We start from the raw sequence: 27,964 nt of genomic DNA on the forward strand, positions 1-27,964 counted from the left end.
TCCCGGCGGCTTCTCTCACAAGGGCCATAGGAACGTGCAAGCCCACTCACCATGACAAGGTGATGATCCAGCGAGTGGGAATAGCAATTTATATTGGGCTTCAGGTGTGTGTGTGTGAAGTGGGGAGGAGAACCACATTGAACTGTGGGAGTTTTCAGATGATGAAGAAGAAGAGTTTGGATTTGATCTCCCGCTTTATCACTACCCAAAGGAGTCTCAAAGCAGCTAACAATCTCCTTTTTCTTCCTCCCCCACAACAAACACTCTGTGAGGTGAGTGGGGCTGAGAGACTTCAGAGAAGTGGGACTAGCCCAAGGTCACCCAGCAGCTGCATGTGGAGGAGCGGGGAAGCGAACCCGGTTCCCCAGATTATGAGTCCACAGCTCCTAACCACTACACCACACTGGCTCTCTACTGTAGGAACATCGGGAGACAGAAAGCTGTCCCACCATTCTTGGTCCACCAGAATTGCCTTAACTGACTACCTGTGGCTCTCCAGGATCACTGAATCATAGGATGATAGAGTTGGTAGGGACCTCAAGGCTCATCTAGTCCAACCATGTACCCCACCTCGAGTTCCTTGAGCTGTGGGGGAGAATATAAATGCAATAATAAATAAATAGTGGGAGATCTAATGCAGGAAAGCTGTGCCATCACCACCCATCAAGCTTGCTTGCTGGCCTGCGCAACAAGGAGACCTTCTAGAGCTGGCTCCAGACTCCTTGTGCTAAACTCAGCAGGCTTAGTTTAAGCTCTCCTTAAGAAGCGACTTTCAGAAAGCACCCAGGTCCTCCCTGAGGTCAGGCAGGCCTTGATCTGAAAGGTTGTTCCAGGGCTCAGGGAGAAGTGACTGATCCATTCCGACATATGGGTGCAAGAAGGACTCCCTTGGCTAGTTTCCCCTTTTATTATCCAGAACTGGGTGGGTGGCACACAGTGCAGAAGAAGACCTGCAACAGGCTCTAGTCCCGACTGAATTTCCCCAAGGTCAGATGAATGAGCAGTGGCCAGGGAGAAGGGTATATAGGAAACACAGACAGTGCCATTGATTCTGCTCACATTTGTTATGAACAATTCCAGGCACACCCATCACCACTGTCAATATTTATTGCAATCGCCTAGCTGGGTTCTCTTTTTTATGAAGTTGTTTTGCAAATTGCCTGTTCACTCCAGCCCCGGCCTCAGCATCTATGAGGAGGGGCTCACAAATCCATATAAGCCAAGTTAATCTTTGGACTTTTGTCTTTCAGAGAGTGAGTTGGAAAGTAGGTGAAACTGCATCATTATTCAGATTTTTACTATTTGTTTTTGTACTCAGACATGTAACCATAGCTGCAATGGGTGAACTCAAAGGAGCAACATCTGAGTTGCCTGGTTGCTGTCCTTAGTCCTGAAGAATCAGTTTCTGGCTGCCCCATTGCCAACACTGAAGAGAAGCACGAACTTACTGGACCCTTTCGGTCCAGCTCAGCAACCTCTTTACATCTGTGGCAATGACACGGACCAAGAAATTGGGAATAATGACAATAGTAGTAGCAGCAGTAGTAATAATTTTACTATGTATACACTGGGCGGCTTCCAGTACATAGACTTACAAAAAATATCAAGTTGTTCTGAGGCCCTTTAGTTCCTCTCTCTGCCATTTCTGAGTCAACCACATGCCATTGCCATCTTGAACATTGCAATGGACATGTGCATACAGACCACATATGATAACATACATGTGCACACATGCTCTGCTGCCTAAAGGACTGCTGCACATAACTAAGGATGGCACCACCCATGTTGGGGAGTCAGTGGGATGTCGGTGAAGTTCTCAACTGTCTGGATGCCAAAATCCAAAAATACAAAGGCCAGTAGCAAAGCTCTGGTCATAAATGGCAAATTCTTTCTCTGGGTTTCCTTCTGAGCAGTATGTGAAATAGCCTCTTTGCAGCCGCCTTTCCTGTCTCTGCTTGAAAACCTCCAGGCTAGGAGAGATTCCACACAGCCTCCTGACAGACTAGCTCTTAATAAGATTAGGAAGTCCTTCCTTCTGTTAAGCTCCACCTGTTCTGGTTGCCTCGTCTCAAAAAGGATATTGTAGAGTTGGGGAAGGGTGACCAAAATGTTCAAGGCTTGCAGCGTATGAGACTTGTAGGATAGAGAAAAGGCGAGTGAGAGTTGATATGATAGAAGTTTATAAAATTATGCACAGCATACAGTAAGTGAACAGAGAGGTTCCCCTCCCCCACGCTTTCCTAACACTGGATCTCAGTGGACCTCCAATGAAGCGAAATGTTGGGAGGTTCAGGACAGATGAAAGAAAGCACTTCTCCACACAGTGCCTAGTTAAACTATGGAACTCCCTGCCACCGGAGGCTTTGAGGGCCACCAGCCGGGACAGCTTTAAAAGACGATTGGGCAAATTCTTGGAGGAGAGGGCAATTAATGGTTGATCTTTGCTCAGCTTGAACCTTGCTGGGGGGGGGGGTTCCCATGGGCGTCTAGTTGGCCACTGTGAGAACAGGGTGCTGGACTTAGGTGGAACATTGGCCCAATCCAGCAGGATCTGAGTTTAAGGCTGTTGCAATTCTGCCTCTCTCCTCAGTGGCCAGGGAAAATGCAACAGTCCCCTCGCTGCCTTCCGCAGATCCTGCAATGGCTTGACATTTATCACACACACACACACACACACACACACTTTTTCAATCTCCTTTTCTCCTGGCTAAAGCGCATGGATCTTCTCCCCCATTTCCTCCAGCGACCTCGGCCTCCTCTCCTTCCGGGCTCTGCCCACCTCCTCCTTGAGCTCCCCTGCCTAGGACTGAAAAGCGCACAATAAACAGCCCTCGTCTCCTTCAAATTCACCTTGAATGCAGTAAGGTGGGTTGGAAGTGCGGAGGGGTGGGGTGGGGGTGGAGAGGAGAGCGGGGGGGAGGAATAGCTATCCTTTCTCTGACAATAATCAGTAGAGTGGCTGGGGGAGGGAAATAATGGCTTTTAAAAAAATAAAGAGACACACTGTACAGTATCACTGCAGCAGCGGGCATGCAGTCTCAGAAATTCTCGGCTCTACTCCACCGCAGTGATGTCAGCTGCAAAAGATGGCTACTCCCTCCCTCCCTCTTTTAGCAATTCTCCCCCCACTTCTCTCTCTCCCCCCCCCCAACCCTGTTCCCAGTTTCATCATCAACAGCAGTCAAACTCCAATGCACAACACATGCTCCGCGCACACAGAGACCTCAAACCTTCGTATTATCTTGCTATTTGCGTCTACATAGGTATCTGAGAGTTTGCTGTTTGTGTTGGGTTTTAACAGGCAGGGTTAAAGCACGCTGCAGGATTTCTCTGTTTTGCATGCAAGTTTTGCATGCAAGTCTTTTAATCAGGAGCCACCTTTCATAAATACTGAGAGGGTTGTTTTGGGTCGTTTTTGTCCTCAAATTATAGCGAACCACCTGGAGCTTTTGCAAAACGCAAAACCAGAAAGAAGGGCATAGACAGAGCTGTCAACGTTTCCCTTTTCTTAAAGGGAAATTCCCTTATTCCAAATAGGATTCCTCGCAAGAAAAAGGAAAAGCCGACAGCTATGGGCATAAAATTGCCGATAAAGAGGAAAACTCCGGGAAGTGGAAACTGTTGACAATCCGCATGTTAAAGGCTGTTGTTCGCAAATGATGTTGTGAGTTACCCAACTCGGACCTCCAGCATTCCATGATGAATGACGACCAAAACACGATGGTGGGGCGTGTGTGTGTGTGTTTGTGTGTTAATCTGAGATTGTCATCATGCACATAAAGGATGCCCATGACGTGCCCGAAATCTGGGGCACTCCACTGCAGCGTACATGCGTGTGGATCCGTACATACATCCACAAGCGCCCCCGCGGAAGAGGAGGGCGGAGAGACTGGGACCCGCGCGCGCACACATACATATCCAAGCGATGAGTTCATTCAATCTCCCCAGCCACAGAGCTGTCAAGGTGGGACCCCTAGATGACCTTTTCTGGTCAAGGTGAAAGCTCAAGAGGATTCTTGGCCATGAGAGGTGGGGCGGGGTGTGTGGGGGACGCGTTAAGAAACCAGCCTCTCCTCCCTCCTCAGACGGCTGTCGAGAGAGGCCGCGGTGGATCTTCCAAAGCTTATTCCCCCCCCTCTTCTCCCACTCCTGCCTTAGCAGTGGGGCCGTGGGTGCCTCTGTGGTCCCTCTTAGGCACCCCAAAGCCTCACCTCTCCCTCTCCTTCCCCAAAGATCCCATCAGCACCGCCGGAGAGGGAACTCAGAGAGACGCGAAGGCAAACGGCATCTCCAAGACCTTGCGCAGCGCGCTGGTTACGAGGGGAAGCGGGCGGGGAGGAAATAATAGGTGTAGGGGGCTGATAAAGCAGCTGCTGGTAGAGTTTTTTGGGGGGTTGTTTTTTAAAGGAATAATCCCTCCAGGACTAAGGGGAGGAGGGCAGAGCGAGGAGGAGGAGGAGGAGTTGCTGATGGAGAGCCCTGCGGAAAGGCAGGCAAGTGGGCAAGACAGGAGCGGAGGTTTTCTCCGAAGGAAGGACATCCTTTGAGGCTGCCCTTCTCCTCCCCCTCCTCCTCCCCCAGGTGATCCGCAGCCTCCTTTCTTTCTCTTCCTCCTCCTCCTCCTCCTCCCCCCATCTCCCCCCCCCTCCAGCCTAGGATGGCGCTTCCCGGGTCTCCAGATTGAGCATCAACTACAGAAGCGCCTCACAGCCTCGTCCTGCCCGCCTCTCTCTCTCTCTGCAAGGCACAGGGCTGCCTGGACCATCGCGGGGGGGGGGGGGACCCCCAGCTTGCCTCCTCTCCGGACTGGCCCCATGGACGCATCTTTTCCTCTCCGGAAGGTTTGGAAGAGTCTCAAGTCCTGCTTGCGGATTTTTAAATATATATATATATTCCCCCCCCCTCCTCCTCTCCTCCTTTTGCTTCAGGAAGACTACCCCCCCTTCTCACACACCCCCACTCCCGACAGCATCTCCCCCCTCCATCCCTCCCCCTCTCTCTCCGTCTTCTTGTTCTCCCGCTCCCCCCACCCCAGCGAAGAAGTTACCCCCTGGAGGGACAAACCGAGCCCTTCCCATAAAGGGGAGCCCGGAGATGGAGAAAGTGAGGGGGGGTCTTGTTTTCTGTGCTGGAGGGGTTGGTTGGTTTGTTTGTTTTATTGGGGGGTATTTTGGGTGTGTGTGGCATCGCCAGAAGCAGCTTTAAAGCAAAGGAACAACAACGACAGCGTTCGGGAGAGGATGCTAAATGGAACGTCCGCGTCCAGGCGCAGTCTACCGGCTCTTGAATATCAGCTGCTTGGGGGGGGGGGGGCACACGGAAAGGCTGGTTGGGTCGGGAGTTGCTGCTCGTGGGCTCTTGCCGGAGGCAGCTGTCCGGCCGCGGTTGGAAGCAGGAGCCTGGCTCCAGTGAGGCTCGTCCTCACTCCAGTTGGATGTTCGTAGGAAGCTCGCGCTCTTGGGTGTCGTGGGAAAGGGGACTCCGCGGAGTTTCCCCTGCCTCCTCCCGGGGAGCTGGAGAGGTGAGGACGGAGAGGGACTTTGGACCGGGGAAGGTCCTGGGAGGTGTTTCGTGCTGTACACGTGTGTGCGTGTGTGTGTGTGTGTGTGTGTGTGTGTGTGTGTGTGTGTGTGTGTGGAGAGAGAGAGAGAGAGAGAGAGAGAGAGAGAGAGAGAGAGAGAGAGCGCTCTTGCTTTTGGTTAGTGGGGAAATCGCATGATAATCCTAACGCGGAGGGAATAATCTTGTTGGTGGCCTGCAAAAGGAATGCCGCTGCTTGTATTTGCCCGCATTTATTTGGGGGGGGGCAGGCGGGTGCCCCCCACCACTCTGGTGGAGGGGTGTATGTGTGTGTGTGTTGGTTTAGGGAGGCGGCAGAGAAGAGGCGCCGAGGGTTCGATCTCATGGGTCTCTCTTAATCTGGGGCACCTTGGCAAACCCCCCCCCAAAGAAATCCATTTTTAAAAATACGTTTTTTAAAAAAACACTCGGGGGGTGACCTTTGGCCAGGCTCTGGCCAAACCCATTTACCTAAGCAAGAAAGGGCTTTGAAGCTGGGGCGAGGATACGCTTCTGTGTGCGTGTGCGCGCGGTAGCCGGTGTGTGCGGGGTGGGGGGGGCGAGATCTGGTTCTCTCCCCCTCCCTCCCTCCCTCCCCCTCCTCTTTCTGCTGCTGCATTTTGCATGAGCTATCTAGGTCATTAGCATTTTAGCGTATGCAAGACTTGACAAAGCAGGAGACAGATGGGCCCCCGCTTCGCCGCCGTGTGGCCCCCCCTCCCCGCCTCCCTCCCTCCCCCCCCCCCCTTTTGGACCACTTGGGACCTTCGCTTTAGAAGACTGGCTGCAGCAGTCAAAGACTGGCTTCCTCCTTTCTTTCTTTCTTTCTTCCCTTCCCTCTCTGCTTCTCCTTCCATCCTTCCTCCCCGCCGAGCGCAGGCCTGGCAGAGGCTGCGCGCTCAGAGCATCCTTTTGCAGAAGAACCAAAGCGCAGCATCACCGACGCAGCATCCGCAGCATCAGGACCAGTAGGGATGCTCTTCTTCTTCTGTTTTCCAAAGATGCTCTTGCAGGGATGGGTCCGGCGGCGTGCGGGGCGATGGCGGGGGGAGGATATAAGGGCATTGGCTTCTCCCCTCTCCCCACAACCTATGGTCCTCTCCACCCCCCCACTCCCTTCTCCTCCGCCCCACTTCTCCTCCTGGCATCAGCTCTTGTGGGGGACGGGGGGGCGGAGAAACAGGGCCCACCGCCCACTGCAGAGCAAGCAGATCTGACAGCGGCGCCCGCGAGGGGCTTAAGAACAAAGACGCCCTTTTGCAGAGGCATCGTCATCGCCTCCCTCCCCCCACTATTGTTTGTGGGATGGGGTGGGATGGAAGTGGGGGTGGTGGGAGAGAGAGAGAGGAGAGGAATAGAAGCAGGTTTGGGGAGGGAGGTTGGCTGATCTGACGCCCCCCCTCTCTCCTCCCTCTCCCCACCTCCACTCCATTCCACTTAGAGGGTGGGGGGTTTGCCCGCCTCAATTTGGGCTGCCGCTGCCGCTACCCCTGCCTGCCTGCCTGCCTGCCTGCCTGCCGCAGGATCAGGACCAGCCGAGGCCCCCCTTTCTGCGTGTTCACAGCGGACCTTGATTTAAATGTCCATACAATTAAGGCACGCGGTGAATGCTAAGGACGAGGCTGCCGAATCGTCGGGGGGTGGGCGTGGGGGTGGACGGCAAGCCGAGCGACCCAGCAGCCCGGCGCGGCGGGGGTCTCTGGATGATGCGCCAGGCAGTGCCAAAGCCCCCCCCTCCCGCTGGATTTCCACTCTAGCCCCCGGCCTCTGCGGAAGGAAGCCCCCCGTCCACTCTGACCCACACGCCTCGGACGCCCCCCCCCCCAGGTAAGTGTGTGCAGAGAATTCTTGCACCTCCAGCGCCACTTCCATCCGTTGAGCATGCTTAACTCTATGGCGGGTGTGGGGGCGGCGTTGGATTGGGGCCCTGATGTGTTCTGGGCTTAGCCAGCCTTGCCCCGACAGAGAAACCCCCTCCTCTTTTTAGTTTCCAATGGGAGCTGCCCTATGGGGTGTCTCCTACCCCCATCCCCATAGGGGTCACCTTCTGGGCATGAGAGGGGGAAGCAAGGAGGGGGGGTCCCTGCAGAGGGTCTTCCTTTTTTGTGAGTGTGTCACTAAACCAACCCTTGTAATGTCCCTCGTTTTTTGGTGGGTTTTTTGTTTTTTCAGAATTTCTCCACCTGCCGCCAGGGCCCTCAGCCCTAGAGATTGCTGCTAGCTTGTCATTTCTGTGGGGATAATTGGGGGGGGGGGATATGGAAGCGCTGCGTGTCTTGCTGTGCATCACTGAAAAAAAGGTTTACTACAGTGGCTTGTAGTCAGCTGAGTCCTACTCAGAGTAGACCCACTGAAATGAAGTGAGCCATGCCCATTAACGTCCATGGGTCTACTCTGTGTAAGGTTGCATGCCACCCAGTGTTTTGTTTCGAAATGATGGGGTGGGGAGGGACAAATCGAGTAGGGCACGTTGCTACCCTGACTGCAGATGAGGCTGTAAATCTTTTTTTTTTAAAAAAAAGAATAAAACAAAACAAAACCCCAAAGAGCAATTATTTTGTAAATAAATTAATATTACAGGCGTGTGACAAATGTAATAGGCAGTCAAAGCTTGCAAAGGAATAACCTATTGAGAACAAGACTGTATAGACAGTATAGAAAGCTAAATATGATAGATAATAGATAGGTAGATATAGATATAAAATATCAATCGATTTCTAGAAATTTGACATACACAGAAAGCTCATAGAGCTGTTAAAACGCAGACTAGGCTCCAACTAATGTTAAGCACTTTTAAGTTCCACTGATTTTAACAGGAGAGGAACCAATGTAAGCCCAAATTTCTCCTATTGAACTCAGTTAGTGCTTAAATGTGAATGGATTGTGGCCATGTTCTATCAGTGTGTGTGTGTATGAGCATTGTATGGGCTTTTTTTTTTTTTGCAATTTACATCATATTGCAATCAGTGAGGAAACTCCCATAGATTTTAATGGCAGCGTGTAATTGAGATATAAGTGATAAGCATTTATAAAATCTGGGTATGACTGCAAAAAAACAACATTGCACATAATCACAAGGCTACTATCTAGAACCATTAAATAGGAGTAGTGTCATTGGCTGTAATGCAGTGTGGATGTCACAGAAACAATTGTGTGTGTGTGTGTGTACACACACACACACACACACACACACACACACACACACCCTTAAGCTTTCATGGCAGATTTTTATTGGTTAGATTTGTCATTTAATTTTCTCATCATGTTGTTGTATATTTTACATCTGCAAAAGATTTATCTGCAAAGGCTTGTTCTCCTGAATGCAAAGACTGCATGTTTCTGCAGAATGACATAAGCAAACTTAATACGATTTGCCGTGCAATTTAATTGTTATTATTATTGTCATTAGTAGTAGTATTATCATGATTATTTACTGCGATTATTATTTCAAAAGGTCATTTGGGATATCAGTTTGCCTTTCTGCAACGAATAGCTATCTCTCTCTCTTGCGTACCTTCTGCTGAGAAATCAAAAATTTCCTCTCTAGCCATGCATGGCTTTCATTTATTACTGGGAAAGAGTTCTGTGGGATTATACAGATAACCCGCATTTTAAACAACACCCAAAACAAATGCATCATAATGGAAAATATACCCTCTCCTAGCATCGATACACAGATGTCCAGTGGGGAGGGCGGTTTTGCAACTCCCCTCCCCCAACCCCCAACTTTAAAAATATAATTTAAAACCGAAGGACCCCAGGAGGGGGGCAGCCCCATGAGTGTGATATAGGGGGGAGAGAGGTTGCTTGTCAGCATCCTTGCCAGATAAACATGCCATTTGTTTCCTTTGTATGGTAATACAGACCTTGGCCCCCCCCTCCCCACAACCACCTCACCCCCAACAGCTGCCCCAGCATCTCCACAATGGGGACCAATTACCCTACAGAATTGACCCCCCCATCGTTCAATTCATTTTACATCCCCTCCCTCCCTTCGCCGCCGCAGAGAAGGCAGGGGGGAGGAAGGTGGGGGAGGAGATAATAAACCAAATTATTTATAGGATCAAAAGAAAAAGAATCAGAGGAGGTGGTAAAATAAAGGGGGGGATGGCCCTCTCCAAAGAAGGGGGGGAATGGCCCAGGGAAGCTACAGACTATAGACAAAGCCAGCTGCCTTGACTTTGAGGGCCTGTGTTTTAAGGTGGGGGGTGGGAACACTCCCCTCCATGAAAACCCTCTAAGATAAGGAGGTGGCAGAACGAAGGGGGCTCTGGTCAATATTGGAAGCTAGGAATCCTTTCGGCTTTTTATTTCGAAGAAAATGTGTTTTCGCCTCATTTTAAGGCAATGGGTTTTAAGTGCCTTCCAAAGAAGCCGTGCTATAGATGCCGGTGGATCGTGCCCCTTATTTCAAGAGTGAGCTAATAATAATAATAATAATAATAATAATAATAATAATAATAATAATAATTAGAATCGTAGAATTCTAGAGTTGGAAGGGAACCCCAAGAGTCATCTAGTCTAACCCCCTGCAATGCAGGAATGGCTGTTCTTCTAAGTAAGGCCTTGTCGCTTGCAAGCCTGGCTGTCTGCATTGGGGGCACGGGGGGTGGGGGGAAAGAGCGTGCTGATGGGAATTGTAGTCCGAACCATCTGGAGGGCACCAGGTTGAAGAACCTAGGTCTGCAGCCGCAAGCAGAAGCGAGAGCAAGAGGTCACTGGTGGACAAGGCAGGCCAAACCTTTTCAATGCAGTTGACTCGCCACATCAACACGAACCTAGGAAGGCGTATAATACCAGGCTCTTTGTCCACTGATCCATGTGTCGTCCGCTCTGGCCGGCAACCGCTTTTTTGGGCCTCAGGCAGAAAGAAGTCTTTTCCCAAAGAGCCTTTGGATTTGGAGGTGCAGGGGGCTTGAACCCAAGGTTAGGTACCTTCTGCATCTGAAGCATGTGCTCTGAGCCGCTGAGCTGCACTCCTCTGCCCTCTCCTGCAAGTCATCCAGCCCCCAGTCACCTGACCCTAGAGAAAGCAAGCAAGTTGGAACATTAATGCACATCAGGAGCAGCTCTGTGGGCAAATGCACTGTGGCTGGTGGCTGCAATTCAGGCTGCATTTATGCATGGGGAATTTGCCCATGCATTAAATGCAACAAACTTTATTTATTTTTAAATATATATTTTTTACACAAAATGTGACATTATTCATTTCACTTTCAACAGAATAACTTAATACATGTTGACTTTCTATCCTTGAATCGGTGATGTTCCCATTACCTTCCTTTATCTGCTGCCATTTATTTTCTATTGTATTATAACTTATGTTATCATTTATTCTCTTTCCCCTTGCCTATTATCCAACTCCTCCTTGCAGTTTTATTTGGCTATAGTTTTTTCCCCTCTCCCAATAGCCCCCAAAGGACCTCCAGTCTTCAACAAAGTTCTCCTCTGTCTTTATCTCTTATTTTTGCTGCCCACCTCGGCATCTCTCTGTAGTCGTTGACCTTTAAAACCCATTGTTCTTTCATTGGGACGCCTTCGTTTTTCCTTTTCTACGGATACAGATTCTGGCTGCGATAGAAGCACAAACAACTTGACCATCTCTTTTGGAACCTCTAAATGCACTGAACTTTAGAGCAGACATTGCATGCCTTGCAGCTGCCACCCCTTCTCAGTTAGGCGTAGATTGGAACGGGCCATTTCTGCTTACGAAAACAGGGATCCTGGAACACGGGAAGCTGAGACCAGTGGTTCATCTCGCTCAGTGCTGCTGACACTGGCTGGCAGCAGCTCTCCAGAGTTTCCTGGCCCTACCTGGAGATTTCATTGGGGCCTTTTGGGTGCATGGGAGATGCTGTCCCGCTAAGTTGCTTCCCAAAGATCCCACTGAGTGACAGATACTTTTAAGACGACATCTGTCCGCTTGCAAGCTGAGTGGCACATTTGAATGGGTGTCTAGGCCAAAGTCGGCGTCCAGTGCAGGAAGGGGCAAAAACCCGCAGCTTGTTGGATGGGTGCAAGGATGGTCCCTGCATCCCACTGGCACCCCAAGAAAATATATTCAGGGTCAAGCTATGATGTGGAAAGCCCCCACATTAATTCAGTGCATAAGCAGCACTCCTGAACATAGGCTGGTGTGTTGCAGCCTAGCAGGACCCTTGATCCTAAAGTCAACACCATTCATTTCAACGCAGTTCATTCATTTCCCCAGATTTGTTTGTCCTTCGCCAAAGCGGCGAGAGGATTCCACTTCTATCTGAAATAGCGTGGGCTCCAGTCGTTACTTGATCGAGGGAGCAAAAAGAGAACGGTTTTGTTTATTGTACTATTCACATAAAGCGGTTTAAGTGGTTTGGGGACTGCACCACAAATCTGGGGCAGGGGAGAGATATTTTTTTCTCCTCCCCCCTGTTCTTCATTTATGGGAAAATTTATCCTGACTATTCTGTTCAGTGGGCTTTCCAGGTAGCTTGCTGAACAGAAACCCAAACCATTCCCCCAAAACCCATTAACCTAAGCATCAAGGAACGAGGATCCACAGCAAGCCGGCCATAAAAATGGCAACGAAACCTATATTTGGTGGCCTCATAATTCACTGTTCTCTTGCCTCCCTCCCATAGGAATTCTTTTAAAGGTGAAAAAGCAATTCTTTTTAAGGTCACCTTGCAGAGACAGGAAGGACTCATGGGTCTCTGAGTAAGGTTGCAGTCCTAGGCTTTCTTTTTTTATCTTAGAAGAAGTCCCATTCAGCCAGTGCTTTTTTTTCCTATTAAAATGTTTAGGGTTACTTTCATTTTCCTACTCATATTGAAATACTGCCCCTCAATGAGGCCAAACTTAGATTCACAAAATTCACCAGAAAAAAGCACTGCATTCAGCTCAATGAGACTCAGTTCCAAGCAAACATACTTAGGGGCTGAGCTGCGAGTTATCCAAGTCTAAAAGGGGTGCAAAGTGGGGTGGCTCAATTTGACACCCCACCCCCCTTCAGAAGCCTACTGACATCTGCTTATTTATTTCAGTCAGTGGCGTAGCGTGGGTTGTCAGCACCTGGGGCAAGGCAAGTAATTTGCACCCCCTAACCCATGGATTTTAGCACTGGAGTCTCTTCCGCCCCCCCCCCCGATGTTGCGCCCGGTGCGGCTGGCCCCCCCTGCACCCCCCATGCTACGCCACTGATTTCAGTGCAATGCATATCCTCAAGATCTTGACATGGCTGGCATTGGTCTTAGTAATTTAGTGGCATTCGTGTCTATGGCACTTTGCAGAGGAATAAACAAGTGCAGGTCTCCGCCCCAATGAGCTACCAAAACAGCAGAGAGGGGAGAGGAAAGAAAGGGTTTAGAAACCAAAAATCACCCAAGTTTTGATCAACAAACAGTACAGTGGTACCTCGAGTTACATACGCTTCAAGTTACATGTGCTTCAGGTTACAGATTCTGCTAACCCAGAAATAGTACCTCGGGTTAAGAACTTTGCTTCAGGATGAGAACAGAAATCACGCGGCGGCAGCAGGAGGCCCCATTAGCTAAAGTGGTGCTTCAGGTTAAGAACAGTTTCAGGTTAAGAACGCACCTCCAGAATGAATTAAGTACTTAACCCGAGGTCCCACTGTGTCTAAAATAAAAGGCACGATAAAGTGAAGATCAGAGCCATTAGTGCAAAAAACAGAAACCCAAGCTCAGATCATGCAGAGTCTAAATTCACAACTCAAATGATTTGTGTTTGTTTTGCCGTGTTTGCTAAATATCTTCAGGGGAGCCAAAAGGTGGACCTCAGGAGTTAATCGAGTGTGGGGCAGAAAGGGGGACCAGCCTCAAGTCAGAACCCGTTCCAGATCTCCCCAGAAAGACCTCCTTGCACCTGATTAGAGGATCTTGCAAGATCTGAATCACCCAAGGAGGAAGTTGGAGGTGGCAGAGCTTGGCTCCAGAGCTGAAGGCACATGGCTAAATGCTCATCTCATCAGGCATTCTCCCTCTCACCCACACTGTGAGGTCTGCAGGGGAGCGGGGGATGCTAAAACAAAATGGGAACCAATATTTCTTGCGGAGCTTGAAATATGCGTCTCATTGAACTGGATCCCGAGATCTCATAGGGATATTTTCTCAGTACCTTTTGCAGAAGGAGAGGAGGAGGCCTCCATTATTTTGTTGACAGTTTTAACAAATTTAAAAAAAGGAAGAAATCACATTTCCCCGTGTCTTATTGTTCCTGCATGTGCCAGTCGCGGAAAATGGCTCACCTCCACTGACTGTCCCACGGTTAACGTGTTGGGGTTTGGGAAACAGGCCTAATGAACTTATGATAATCCTTTTCACCATTTCTGGCTCTTGTCTCTAACAGGAATATGTATTAATTGTTTTTGTTTGTGTATTTGCCCCACGGAAGTGCAAACTATGACCCCAGATTTCCCCCTCCCATTACTGCTAAGATCAGGCTTCCTCAACCTTAGCCCTCCAGATGTTTTTGGCCTGCAACTCCCATGATCCCTAGCTAGCAGGACCAGCGGTCAGGGATGATGGGAATTGTAGTCTCAAAACATCTGGAGAGTCGAGGTTGAGGAAGCCTGGGTAAGATGATGGTGGTGATTGATTTGCACATCTTTCTGTCTAGCAACAAATATTTCTACCTCGCCCCAGAAGTCCAGCCGTGGAAGAGGCAGCTAGCGGCACAATCTTAACCATGCCTACGCCGCCGTAAGTCCAATTGAATTCAGTGGGGCTTACTTCCAGGTAAGTGGGGTTAGGATCGCAGGCTAAGCCAGGAAGAGGTGAGAGGAAGAAGAGAAGAGGCAAAGGAGCGCTGGATAAATTTGCATTTTTGTTTTGTTGTGTATTTGGGGTGAAAAGCATTCAAGAAACTCCTCTATGAATGAACCTCTCCATCTCATTTATTGCTTCACTTATTCCTGCCTCTGGGAAGGCCTGTAAGTCAATGACAGAGGACTGCATGCCCAAGTTTGTGGGCTCGGTCCCCACCATCCCCAGTTATAAAAGGATCACCGATTCGTGAGAAGATCTGCCCAAATTCTGGACCAGCGTTTGAGCAAAATACTCAAAACATCCCAGTCCACCTTTAGCGCAGCTTTGTTTACTAAATCTGTGGGGTGACAAATTGAAAAGCTTCAGTTCCCATGAACTCTTGACAATGACCTTAGAAGCTAAATTGCCCCCCAATGAAAAACCTTGCAGGATTTGCAACTTTCACTTTCAGTATGAAAATATATGGAGTTTAGCGTGAGCTAAAAAACAAAACTCATAAATTTTGTGTTGCCAAAAGCTTAGAGGGCCCTAAAAAATTCTGTGCAGCTTGTTGGGGATTTTATCTTCTATGCAGACACACAGAGGACTCCCTTTCCACAGAATGAAATTGGGTTTCCTGAAGGTCTTGAGTGCTTTACCAACCTCATATTAAGTCTCTCTTGGATATACTGCACAGCTCTTTTGTACTTCTAGTCTTCCTGTTGTACTGATTTGCTTGATTTATTCAATAAAATCTTTTCTGAACAATTAAAACAAAGATTTGTGAGAAGATCTTTGCCTAAGACAAAACCAGCCTTCCCAGACCCCACAAATTTCCCTATTTTCCAGGGACAGCCTCAGATTTGCAGAAGCCGTCCTGGTTTCTGATTTGATCCCGGAATGTCCCGCATTTCCTTAGGACATCTCTATTTTCATCGGAGAAATGTTGGAGGGTATGGAGTTATGCGAAACCCAAGCCAATAAGGAAATAAATAACTACACAATCTTTAGAAGACCTCTGAAGGCAGCCCTGTATAGTTTTATTATGTTTTTATATATGTTGGAAGGGACGCTGGTGGCGCTGTGGGTTAAACCACAGAGCCTAGGGCTTGCCAATCAGAAGGTTGGCGGTTCGAATCCCCGCGACGGGGTGAGCTCCCGTTGCTCGGTCCCTGCTCCTGCCAACCTAGCAGTTCAAAAGCACATCAAAGTGCAAGTAGATAAATAGGTACCGCTCCAGCGGGAAGGTAAACAGCGTTTCCGTGCGCTGCTCTGGTTCACCAGAAGCAGCTTAGTCATGCTGGCCACATGACACAGAAGCTGTGTGCGGACAAACGCTGGCTGCCTCGGCCTATAGAGTGAGATGAGCACCGCAACCCCAGAATCCGCCACGACTGGACCTAATGTTCCGGGGTCCCTTTACCTTTTATGTATGTTGGAAGCTGCCCAGATTGCCTGGGGCAACCCAGTCAGATGGGCGGAGTATAAATAATAAAATTATTATGGAATAGGACACCCCATTTTCATCAGAGAAATGTTGGAGGGTATGCCTTCCCCCAGCCTGATGTGCTCCAGATGTTAGAATCACAGAATTGTCCAACCCCTTGCAATGCAGGAATCTCAGCTAAAGCATCCCTGACTGTTCCAATCCCAGCCAGCGCTTGGCTCCAGGTTGAAGAAGACCACCGAAGATTTTGGAGAGCTGCCAATCAGAGATGGCACAACTGGAGTTGGTGGCCTGGCAACGTCACACGCACTGCTTAACAGCTGTAGTAGACACCCATTCATGTGCTGCCTGGATGTGATGGTCATAATGACGTCGGAAGAGCCCTGTTGGACCAGACTGCCGTGGCCTGCCAGAGCATTTGCTATGCATGCAGCATGCCCTGGGTTCAAACCCTGGCGTCACCAGGCCAGCATCCAAAACCCTGCAGAGCTGCTGCCAGTCAGTGTTGGCAGCCCTGAGTTAGATGGACCAATGGTGCATAAGGCAGCTTCCTGTGTGCCTGTGTAAGGCCACAAGCAGGCCATGAAAGTGGTAGCCTCCTGCTTCTTGCACCCCAGTACAGTGGTACCTCGGGTTACATACCCTTCAGGTTACAGACTCGGCTAATCCAGAAATAGTGCTTCAGGTTAAGAACTTTGCTCCAGGATGAGAACAGAAATCGTGCTCTGGTGGCGCGGCGGCAGCAGGAGGCCCCATTAGCTAAAGTGGTGCTTCAGGTTAAGAACAGTTTCAGGTTAAGAACAGACCTCTGGAACGAATTAATTACTTAACCCGAGGTACCACTGTACCTGATAGTCAGAGCTAGACTGCCTCTCAAGATGGCTGAAAGCCACTGAGAGAGTTCTCCTCCAGGAATTTGTCTAATCACCTTTTAAAGCCTTGCAGGTTAGCGGCCATGACCACATCTTCCAGGCATGTGTATATTAATATTTTAGTGTGGCAGCACATGCACTTTGGAACTCCCCGCCAATTGACACCAAGCTGGCACCTTCACTGAACTCTTTTCGGCACCAGCTAAAAACATTTTTGGTTAGGCAAGCCGACCCAGGTATGTAGAACGATGACGTGCGATTGAATCAGTCTTTAGCTTAGCGTTGGTTTCAATTATTTTTTGGATGTTTTAAATAGTTGCTCCTAGCTGCGAATTTTATTGGGGAATCAAACCAGGCGGCAAAAAACAAACATTGTAGCATGTAAGCCGTGGTTTTGGTTTGTAAACAACGGAGATCACATTTTATGGGAGAATTAAAAGCAAAACAAAAACTCTTCACCTATACTGGAGTTCGCAGACAGTGGGAGATGATACAAAGACATGAAGGCAAACTGTGTCTTAGTGCCATCTAATGAATTCTTTGGTGGAGATGAGATTTGAGCCGGTTCATTGCTTGTGTCCTAAGCCAGCCTTCAGGAACCTGGTGCCCTGCAGACATTTTGGAGTGTACCTCTCATCAGCTCTAAGCAGCATGGTAAACTCCCTATGGCTGATGGGAGTTGTAGTCCACAACTACTTCTTCTTTGACGATCACTCGCAGCTGAGTAAGATTGTCTTCCATAAACACGGTTTTAACAATGAGTCTGTAAGTGACTGTGGAGGCCAATTCTGGATCCACAAGTCCTTCCACAGTGGGGACATAGGTTTCCGGGTAAAATAAGAAGAAGAAGAAGAAGAAGAGTTTGGATTTGATATCCCGCCTTTCACTTCCCTTCAGGAGTCTCAAAGTGGCTAACATTCTCCTTTCCCTTCCTCCCCCACAACAAACACTCTGTGAGGTGAGTGGGGCTGAGGGACTTCAGAGAAGTGTGACTGGCCCAAGGTCACCCAGCAGCTGCAGGTGGAGGAGCGGAGACGCGAACCCGGTTCCCCAGATTACGAGACTACCGCTCTTAACCACTTCACCACACTGGATCATGGAAGTTGATCACGGTGTGGATTTGCCAAGCGTGCCTTCATCTTAGCACATTTATCCCTTGCGTCCTGAGTTCGAGTGTCTTCAAAGCCGAGGTCACCTTTGGTAAAGGCTGTTCTCCAGCTCGCAGGCCAGTGTTTCCCAGTTGTCAGTGTTTATACTACATTTTTTTTAGATTTGCCTTGAGAGAGTCTTTAAACCTCTTTTGTTGACCACCAGCATTACGCTTTCCATTTTTAACTTCGGGATAGAGTAGTTGCTTTGGAAGACGATCATAAGGCATCTGCACAACATGACTAGTCCAACGAAGATGATGTTGAAGAATCATTGCTTCAACACTGGTGATCTTTGCTTCTTCCAGTACACTGGTATTAGTTTGCCTGTCTTCCCAAGTGATGTGTAAAATTGTTCAGAGACACCATTGATGGAATCTTCCAAGGAGTTGGAGATGGCCATTATAAGTGGTCCATGTTTCACAAGCATATAGTAAGGTTGGCAGTCCACAACACTCAGAGCATGGCAGCCTATCACAGACTGTGCTGCCTATTCCATCTCCACACTGGGGTTTTTTTAGTCAGAATTCACAGGAACTCCGTTCCGGCATTTCTCAGTTGGAGGAGTTCATGGTGAGTTCCGGCACTTCTTTTTCTGGAAAATAACACCGTATAATGTGTGTGCATGTGTACACACATATAAATAATGTTTCCTTTGTATTGACTGCGCACATAAATATTCCCAAAGCCCACCCTTTCTGCAAAGTCCTTGCTCCTTCTTCCTTCCCTTCTCTTCAAATGTACAGTATCACAATGCATTTAAACCCTATTAAGAAGCAATTAAGACCCCATCCATCACAGAACAGTCACCCAACATTTTAAATCACATTATAGCAGAGCAGAAATATCAGACATCAGGAAAATGTCTTTGGGGGAGGTGGGGGGGTTGGGGGCGGCCCCCTGACTGACCACACGGCTACCAGCTTTCTGTTTTTATTTTCATTTTCTGCTTGGTGATGAAGCAGGAGGGGCGTTCTCCTTCCCTCCAAAGAACAGGATAAAGAATTGGTTTTTCTCCAGGACAATTTTTCATCATCAGTGCAATATCTTACGGTACCTTTAAAGGGATGTATAAATGGTATGCAAATACATTTTCCTATTTGGGTTGCAGTCTTATGCTTATGTAATCAAACACTGAATTGGACTCGCTTTTAAGGCTCTGGATGGGGATTTACTCACAAAGGAGTGGAATCAGAACCAAGGTTTTAGCACAACTCAACCCAGTTCTGCTGGGATTTAGGTTGACTTGCAGGCACCCAGTCGTCCAAAAATACATTTCCTTGGAGTGAAACCAACAGACTCAAAGGCTAACAGACTAACTGCAGGGTCGGTTTTCACAACATAGAGGCCACTACATCAGATGCCTGGAGAAAAAGATGTGCCGTGACAATTTTACGCAGCTACCCAAATGCATAGCATCACATTTCTTAGCCATAGAAATACAACACAGTGGTGACTGGTACCCATTGGGTCCGATGGGGCGAAAGGCCGGGAGGCCAACAGCAGGTGGCGCCAGAGAGCTAGTAATAAGCAGAGCCAACTTACTCTAATTTTGTCCCCATCTTCCTCCTTCCTGGTGAGTTCTTCGAGGGGAAGACTGAGACACGCAGCCAAGGCCTCCTCCTTGACTAGTCGTAGATAAGGAGGCAGGCAAGATGGGGGCAGGCTGAGGACAGAGTGGGGTTGATGGGGGTGGCCTCATTCGCCCTAAAGCATGGGTAGGCAAACAAAGGCCCGGGGGCCGGATCTGGCCCAATTGGCTTCTAAATCCAGCCCACGGGCAGTCCAGGAATCAGCATGTTTTTAAGTGAGTAGAATGTGTCCTTTTATTTAAAATGCATCTCTGGATTATTTGTGGGGCATAGGAATTTGTTCATTTTTCTCTCACCAAAATATAGTCCACCCCCCACATGGTCTGATGGAAAGTGGACCGGCCCCCTGCTGAAAAAGTTTGCTGACCCCTGCCCTAAAAGATCAGCCTCCGCTGATGTAACAGACTCAAAGCTACAGCCTTCTTGGTCTATTTATAACATCATTCTAGTCTAGCAAGGCAGTTTCGCTTCTTTGGTTCTATGTACTGTGGTCTAAACCACTGAGCCTCTTGGGCTTGCCGATCAGAACATCGGCGGTTCAAATCCCTGCAACGGGCTGAGCTCCCATTGCTCAGTCCCTGCTCCTGCCAACCTAGCAGTTCAAAAGCACACCAAAAAGTGCAAGTAGATAAATAGGTACCACTCCAGTGGGAAAGTAAACAGCATTTCCGTGCGCTGCTCTGGTTTCGGTGTTCCGTTGCGCCAGAAGCGGCTTAGTCATGCTGGCCACATGACCCAGAAAAACTGTCTGTGAACAAACGCTGGCTCCCTCAGCCTGTAAAGCAAGATGAACGCCGCAACCCCAGAGTTGTCTGCAACTGGAGTTAACTGTCAGGGGTCCCATTACCTTTACCTTATTCTCTCAGCAAAGGAAAGCCAAATTATGTTGGAGGAAGACTTGACCCAATAGAGAACTGTAAAGAGCAATCTCTCACCCACTGTTAACCCCAATTGTAGGGAACATCTCCTTCTTTCACACCTCATGTTCAGGACACCCCGAAAGTTGTTGAGCTTTTTTTAAAGGAAGACCCCCAAATTGTTGAGCAAACCCAAAAGATCCAGGACAAAGCACCACCATTCAGAAACGCCCCCCTGTCATCAATTCCACCTTTGAAATTCTGGTTATGTCCAGGACATATGGCAGCTAATAGGACATATGCCACATAGTCTGTCCTGATCAAATGCCTTCCTCCCCAAAAGCAATAACTTCAAAGTGGTTAAGATCTGGAATATCAATGTGCAAATGTATGATGCTATGAGCTTCTTGGAGGTCTGGGGTATGAATTTAATTAATTGGTTGGTTGATTATCATGGCCATCCCGGATAGCTCTGTTGGCAGAGCATGAGACCGCTAATCTCATGGACATGGGTTCAAGCCCCAGACTGGGGAAAGATTCCTGCATTTCAGGGGGTTGGACTAGATGACCCTCGTGGTCCCTCCCAACTTTGCAAGTCTGTGAGACAGGGCTCATCCCACACATTTTTAAAGATTTATCCCTTCTGAAGTGCCTATCTAGGAAGCACCATGGGTTAAGCAAGACGCCCCGGAGCAGGTCCTCTCAACTGGCATTTGAGTAGGCACAAAATCCTAGAATGGTAGAATCACCACATCAAGCGCAACTCCCTACGATGCAGTCAGGAAACAGTTCTCCCATCAAAACAATGGCTGACGATTGAGACCCCCAAGTGAGCATATTAGTGTAGCCTCTACAAGGTGGAACTGCGGTCCAAGACGACCCTGGATGAACGGGTCTTGCTCCAGGCATGATCTCATTGCAGAAGCTACTGAGCCTTCATCATCATCATCATCATCATAATTTTTATTTATACCCCGCCCTCCCCAGCCAACGCCGGGCTCAGGGCAGCTAACAAGCAATAACAAGTTGAATGAATACAACTTAAAAACAAGATTAAAATATTGAAACAATAAAATATTAAAATGCAGCCTCATCACAGGAGGAGAAAGGGAAAAGAAAAAAGAAAGAGGGGGAGGGAATCAAATTGGCTCCAAGCCAAGAGGAACAACTCTTACAGGCCCTGCGGAAAGAAATCAGATCCCGCAGGGCCCTGGTCTCATGAGGCAGAGCGTTCCACCAGGCCGGGGCCAGTGTTGAAAAGGCCCTGGCCCTGGTAGAGGCTAATCTGACTTCCTTAGGGCCCGGGACCTCTAGGGTGTTGCTATTTATGGACCTTAAGGTCCTCCTCGGGGCATACCGGAATATGCAATGCCTGGACTTGAGGCCGCAGTGATTCCAGCTCCAAATTCACCACCCCATCCCGTTTCATGCATCGGCGCGTTGATCTGCCATGAGCTAAGAAAACCCTAGTCTGATTTCAGCACCACCAACCGAAAGGCTTTCAGTGGACAGCTCCCTGGTCTCAATGGCTAGAGCTCTTCCCCTTCTTCCGGCGTTTTTCTTTCCCGGAGCCAAAAGCAGCCGCTGAAGGCTGATTCATTTAACCAGGCCGGCCCGTGGCACGGCTGCGTTTTGGGGCACCCTGCCCAGTGGCCAGCTCATTGTGGGCGACTCTGACACGGGGTCAAGGCTTTGCTTTAGAGCGCAGCTAGTCTGCATGGCGAATAGTTAATCCAAGCGCACCCCCTGGTGGCGAAATCTGGGGTTAACATACAGAAGGATAGGGGAGCCTGGAAACTGTTGATCTTTGGAAGCAGGGCCAAAATGTGGGATATTTTTAGGGCCCTGATATTACTTTGTGGGGCTCATAAACCTGGAAAGGGAGCTTATCTAGGAGAAGGAAAACTCTGGTCCCGAACCTCTGTTGCCTTGAAGGAGAAATATTATTATTATTTCTTTTTTATTGAGTTTATATACCCCCTAATACCCCAAGTCTTAGTGGGGTTCACAGAAAATATCACAACATATAAAATCAAACAAAAAGTGGTAACCCAATAACCCCCCCAAAAAAAAGCCACATTCTAAAAGGGTGTTGGATGTCAATACAATACGATACCATACGATAATCTTTATTGTCATTGTCCCATACAGAACAATGAAATTGAAAAATCTGCATAAGACATTCAAAAACCAACAAGCCTGCTATCCCAGCTATCCCAACCTAGTTAACCCCCTAGAAACTCTGATACCCCATTTTAAAATACAATATACTCCCATACAGACTCCTTGCACTGTGTTCAAAACCAAAATCGCATTTGGATAGAAACTGTTTCTCAGACGGCTAGTCCTAGTCTTTATAACCCTGTACCTTCTTCCAGAAGGCAGAAGCTGAAAGAGATAATTTCCGGGGTGCGCACTATCCTGCGCTATCTCTGCAGCTTTCTTATGGCACCTGGAAGCGTAGATTTGATCCCAGGTGGGAAAAAGTGCACCCAATTTATTCACTAAGATCAATCAAAGGCCTGGTTAAAAAGGTACGTTTTTGACTGGCACCTAAAGGTGTGTAATGAAGGCACCAGGCGAACTTCTCTGGGGAGAGCATTCCACAGACGGGGAGCCACTGCAGAGAAGGCCCCGTTCTCGTGCTGCCACCCTCCGAACCTCTCAAGAAGGAGGCACACAAAGGAGGGCCTTGGAAGATGACCAGGTAGGTTCATATGGAAAGAGGTGGTCCTTGAGGTATGAGTCCTTAAGATGATTGGCTGGCACCTTGTACACCTTCTTACAGCAACTCCTGCAGCCAAGCTTGTGCCAAAGGTCTTGCTAAAATAAAGATAAAATATATGCAAAGGGACTTGACAGGAAGTCAAAGTTGAAGAAAAGACTTTGGAAGATAAAAGGGGGGGGGAAATATTTACTTACATTATTATCATTTTGTGTGTGGGTGTCCGCACATATGTGTGTTTTTGTATGGAATGTTTGGGAGGAAATAAGACGGTAAATAACAAATAAACTAAATATTGATGTATGTAATTTTTATTTCTTAATTATATTTAGTGGTAGAAGAAGAAGAAGAAGAAGAAGAGTTTGGATTTGATATCCCGCCTTTCACTCCCCTTCAGGAGTCTCAAAGCGGCTAACATTCTCCTTTCCCTTCCTCCCCCACAACAAACACTCTGTGAGGTGAGTGGGGCTGAGAGACTTCAGAGAAGTGGGACTGGCCCAAGGTCACCCAGCAGCTGCATGTGGAGGAGTGGAGACATGAACCCGGTTTCCCAGATTACGTGACTACCGCTCTTAACCACTACACCACACTGGCTCTCAGTAGTATGGCTGTATTGTTTTTTGTAACATAAAATCATTCAATAAAAATTATTTTTTAAAAAAAGAACTTTGCTTCAGGATGAGAACAGAAATTGTGCGGCGGCGGCAGCAGGAGGCCCCATTAGCTAAAGTGGTGCCTCAGGTTAAGAACAGTTTCAGGTTAAGAACGGACCTCTGGAACGAACGAAGTACTTAACCCAAGGTACCACTGTACACCAAGAGTGGAGCTTTTTTCCTAGCTCGAGGGCCGCATTGCCCTTTGAAGCAAACTTCCGAGGGCCACACGCCAGTGATGGTTGGGGCCAGAGGCAAAAGGACATGGAGCAAGAAAAGGTACATTTTGCCTTTGTACAGAAGCTGGATTCTGTACACCCACGTTCTTTCTCTATCCTTCATCCGGGCAAACAGAGGCATGATCCGAGTTCAAGGACCTATTCCAGCCAGGCAAAACCATTCAGAGTGCAAAATGAGCCCAGTAGGGCTATGTCCTGGGGAAGTTCAGAGGGCCACACAGGCAGACTCAGAGAGCCGCATTTGGCCCCTGGGCCTTGTCCTTCCATGCCCCAGCACTGCATCATCATCTTTTTTTAAAAAAAATATTTTTTATTGATTTTAACATATAAATGATAAAATGTACCACAAAACTTATCACTTATACAATCTTTTTGGACTTCCATCAGCACCTCTGATGATCCACCGGGTCGCTTCCCCGCTCCTCCACATGCAGCTGCTGGGTGACCTTGGGCCAGTCACACTTCTGTGAAGTCTCTCAGCCCCACTCACCTCACAGAGTGTTTGTTGTGGGGGTGTGTAATGGGTATGGGGTTGCTCGTGCGTAAGTTGCCGCCTCTCCTGGTTATGTTGCCTTGTTAAACCTTTCTGTCTGGACAGCCCTTCACTTCGTGGCTGCCTCAGTCACTAGCAGAATCTGTCAGTGGGCGTTTCTTAAATATTTTCCAACATGAAAGTTGTTTGACACCCAGTCTCCTCCTACTCTCTCTGCGCGGAAGTCTTCTGCGCAGGGTGGGCGTGGGTAGCGGAGGACCCGTGCTCTCCCCGCTGGTGTCCGGTGAAGAGTCCTGGAGCCCTCTCGCAGATTCCCCCATCAGCCCCCCTTTATCCCTGGTGTTGCACTGATTTGCTTCCCCATCTGCGGAGCTGCCTCACTCCCTGCTGGGCCCTTCTCCAGCATCATTTGAGAGCCTTCCCTCCGCCTCTAGCTCCGATGTCAGTTCCCTGTCAGGGTGGAAGGGAAAGGAGAATGTTAGCTGCTTTGAGACTCCTTAGGGGAGTGATAAAGCGGGATATCAAATCCAAACTCTTCTCCTTCTCCTGCACCGGTCTCCCAGAACCAGAAGGGGACTGAAGAGAGAGGAGCAGAGGCAGCTTCCATGTGGGCGCAGTCTCCAGCTACATGCGCGCAGTCTGTCAGGGGAACGTACATAAACTTGCGGAGGGGGAGCGGTCCCCAGTTGCTGCAACTGCTCCATAGGGCATGGGCGTAGGAATAGCTGCCTGGATGTTACATTGGCGTGGGGTGGTATCCAGAACTGGAGAAGCAACGGTGTTACTTCTGACAATAAACAGTTGACTATGTGCCGGGTGCATTCCTTTGGCTGGGATGTGCCCTTGACAGAACAGGATGCTGGAATCGATGGATCATAGTCACCCAGTAAGCTTCAAGGCTGAGAGGGAAACTGAAGCCTGCTCTCCCAGGTCCAAGTCCGACGCTCTAACCACTAGCCCACACTGTCTCTCACAATTATTTCTCCTGAGAGATGAAGTCGCCAGCAGGCAAAGGCAGGAAGGCATTTTTCCAGACTTCCATATGTCAGAATGACTACTGCAGCTTTGATTCTGGGAAATGTTACCTGTATCTTACACTGGGCTGTGCGGTCTGTAGTACTTTATTCTGCAATCTCAGCATCACGTTTGCGTCTCTCTCTCTCCTCCCATCTGCACCCAGATGCTTTCAACAGAAGCTTCCACTCTCAGATTCGTGGATTTCCAATCAAGCATATAAATTCTTTACACCCAACTCTACTCTGGCCAGAGGAGTTGGAACAGTGTTCTCCATTAATTGGCCAGTGTCTCTTCATATCCATTAATCTATTGCTAGTTTTCAAAACGTGCAATGGATTAAAAAAATTGTTTGTCAACCTGCATCCAGCAGACGGTTTGCGGGTTTCATTCGAGCTGTTATAATTGAAAACACTTTGCAAAAATAATGTCTCCCGTTAACAAAAACAAAAACACACCACCGACAAACTTTATTACAACAGGATGAATTTTCTTACTCGTCCACAAGGTGCCACTGGTGCATATACAAAGTCAGCTGCTCAGAAGGTTTTTCATACCCCTGGACACAGATTTAAGTCTTGATGACTTTTGCAAGCAGAACTAGCAAAAGAGAGGTTTCTGCTGACTTGGGGATTTCAGTTTTTGTTCTGTGTCCCTCACGCACATGTTTTATGATAGACTGAGATGGTTTAGAGATTTTAGTCTAAATAAAAGGCCAGTTGAGGCCATGATAGATGGGTGTATGGCATGGGAGAAGGGGTCAGAGAAGGGTTTTGGGTTTTTTTTACGCAGGGTAGAGATTGGCATAAGGGACACGGGTGGCGCTGTGGTCTAAACCACTGAGCCTAGGGCTTGCCGATCAGAAGGTCGGCGGTTCGAATCCCCACGGCGGGGTGAGCTCCCGTTGCTCGGTCCCAGCTCCTGCCAACCTAGCAGTTCGAAAGCACGTCAAAGTGCAAGTAGATAAATAGGTACCGCTCCGGGGGAAGGTAAACAACGTTCCCATGCGCTGCTCTAGTTCGCCAGAAGTGGCATAGTCATGCTGGCCACATGACCCCGGAAGCTGTACGCCGGCTCCCTCGGCCAGTAAAGCAAGATGAGCACCGCAACCCCAGAGTCGTCCGCGACTGGACTTAACGGTCAGCAGTCCCTTTACCTTTTGGAGATTGGCATGCATATGACTTACGTTAAAATACGCAGTGAGATCAGCCCTCAGCGTGAGTCCCTCCATGCATCCTGCCACAGGATCCAGTTTCCTGAGACACGTTTTTTTTTTATCTCTCTCTGTATGTTTTAAAAACAAAACAAAACAAAACAGGTTTCTAGTCCCTAATATTGCAAACGGAGGCTTGGAACCTGTGAGCAGGGAACCCTGGTGAGATCTGAGAAGCCAGCCAGGGTGTGGCCAATGGCCGGTGCAATCCTGGAAGCCAAAGGGTGTGGCGGCCTCAGGCCAGACCAAGGTGGGGTCCTCCTAAACAGGATTTCCAGTATCTACTGGGCGGAGGAGGGAAGTTGAGTGCTGTGACTAACATGGAGCAGGGTGCAAAAAATAACAAATGACTGCCGCTGAAGGTAAGGTCTGGACCTACATATACATGGCCTAGATCCATTCGAATTGGTGAAGTAGTTTTGTGCTAAGCAAAACGACAGACTTGTCTATCTTAGCACAACCTCTGCTGACTGGCTGCTCTTCTGCAAGGTCTGTTACATAGGAGGAGGGAATTTGGATTTGGAGGGTAGTGGTCCTTCACAGCTTAGCTGGGGCTTGGCAGCACAGGCCCCTCACCCCAGCTCAGCCAGCAAAACTTACGTCGGTGTGTAATTTATGCCTAGAAAGGTTCCCCAAAAAGGGGCAGGGCAGGGGGAGTTGCTCTACCCCCTAGGCCATGGGTAGGCAAACTAAGGGCACAAGGAGAAGGGCACGGCAGAGGACGAGATGCTGGGACAGTGTTCTTGAAGCTACCAACATGAGTTTGACCAAACTGCGGGAGGCAGTGGAAGACAGGAGTGCCTGGTGTGCTCTGGTCCAGGGGGTCATGAAGAGTCGGAAACGACTAAACGACTACCTAGAGGACAGGATCACACTTCAAAACGACCTTGACAGATTAGAGAACTGGGCCAAAACAAACAAGATGAATTTTAACAGGGAGAAATGTAAAGTATTGCACTTGGGCAAAAAAAAATGAGAGGCACAAATACAAGATGGGGGACACCTGGCTTGAGAGCAGTACATGTGAAAAGGATCTAGGAGTCTTGGTTGACCACAAACTTGACATGAGCCAACAGTGTGACGTGGCAGCTAAAAAAGCCAATGCAATTCTGGGCTGCATCAATAGTAGTATAGCATCTAGATCAAGGGAAGTAATAGTGCCACTGTATTCTGCTCTGGTCAGACCTCACCTGGAGTACTGTGTCCAGTTCTGGGCACCACAGTTCAAGAAGGACACTGACAAACTGGAACGTGTCCAGAGGAGGGCAACCAAAATGGTCAAAGGCCTGGAAACGATGCCTTATGAGGAATGGCTAAGGGAGCTGGGCATGTTTAGCCTGGAGAAGAGGAGGTTAAGGGGTTATATGATAGCCATGTTCAAATATATAAAAGGATGTCACATAGAGGA

At 48.6% G+C, this 27,964-nt stretch overlaps 2 long non-coding RNA genes across 2 annotated transcripts in view; both read right to left on the minus strand.

Annotated features, from left to right (window-relative positions):
* Positions 1 to 27,964, minus strand: part of LOC308584266 — a 480,133-nt gene that overhangs the window by 309,780 nt on the left and 142,389 nt on the right. The window lies entirely within an intron of this gene.
* LOC308584238 lies at positions 10,960 to 15,075 on the minus strand. Its single transcript, XR_014006687.1, has 2 exons — positions 12,731 to 15,075; positions 10,960 to 12,567 (listed from the first exon to the last, which is right to left on the minus strand). It is a non-coding gene; the product is annotated as an uncharacterized lncRNA (long non-coding RNA).

This window comes from Podarcis bocagei, assembly GCF_964188305.1.
Source record: "Podarcis bocagei genome assembly, chromosome: 3".
Lineage (NCBI taxonomy): Eukaryota > Metazoa > Chordata > Lepidosauria > Squamata > Lacertidae > Podarcis > Podarcis bocagei.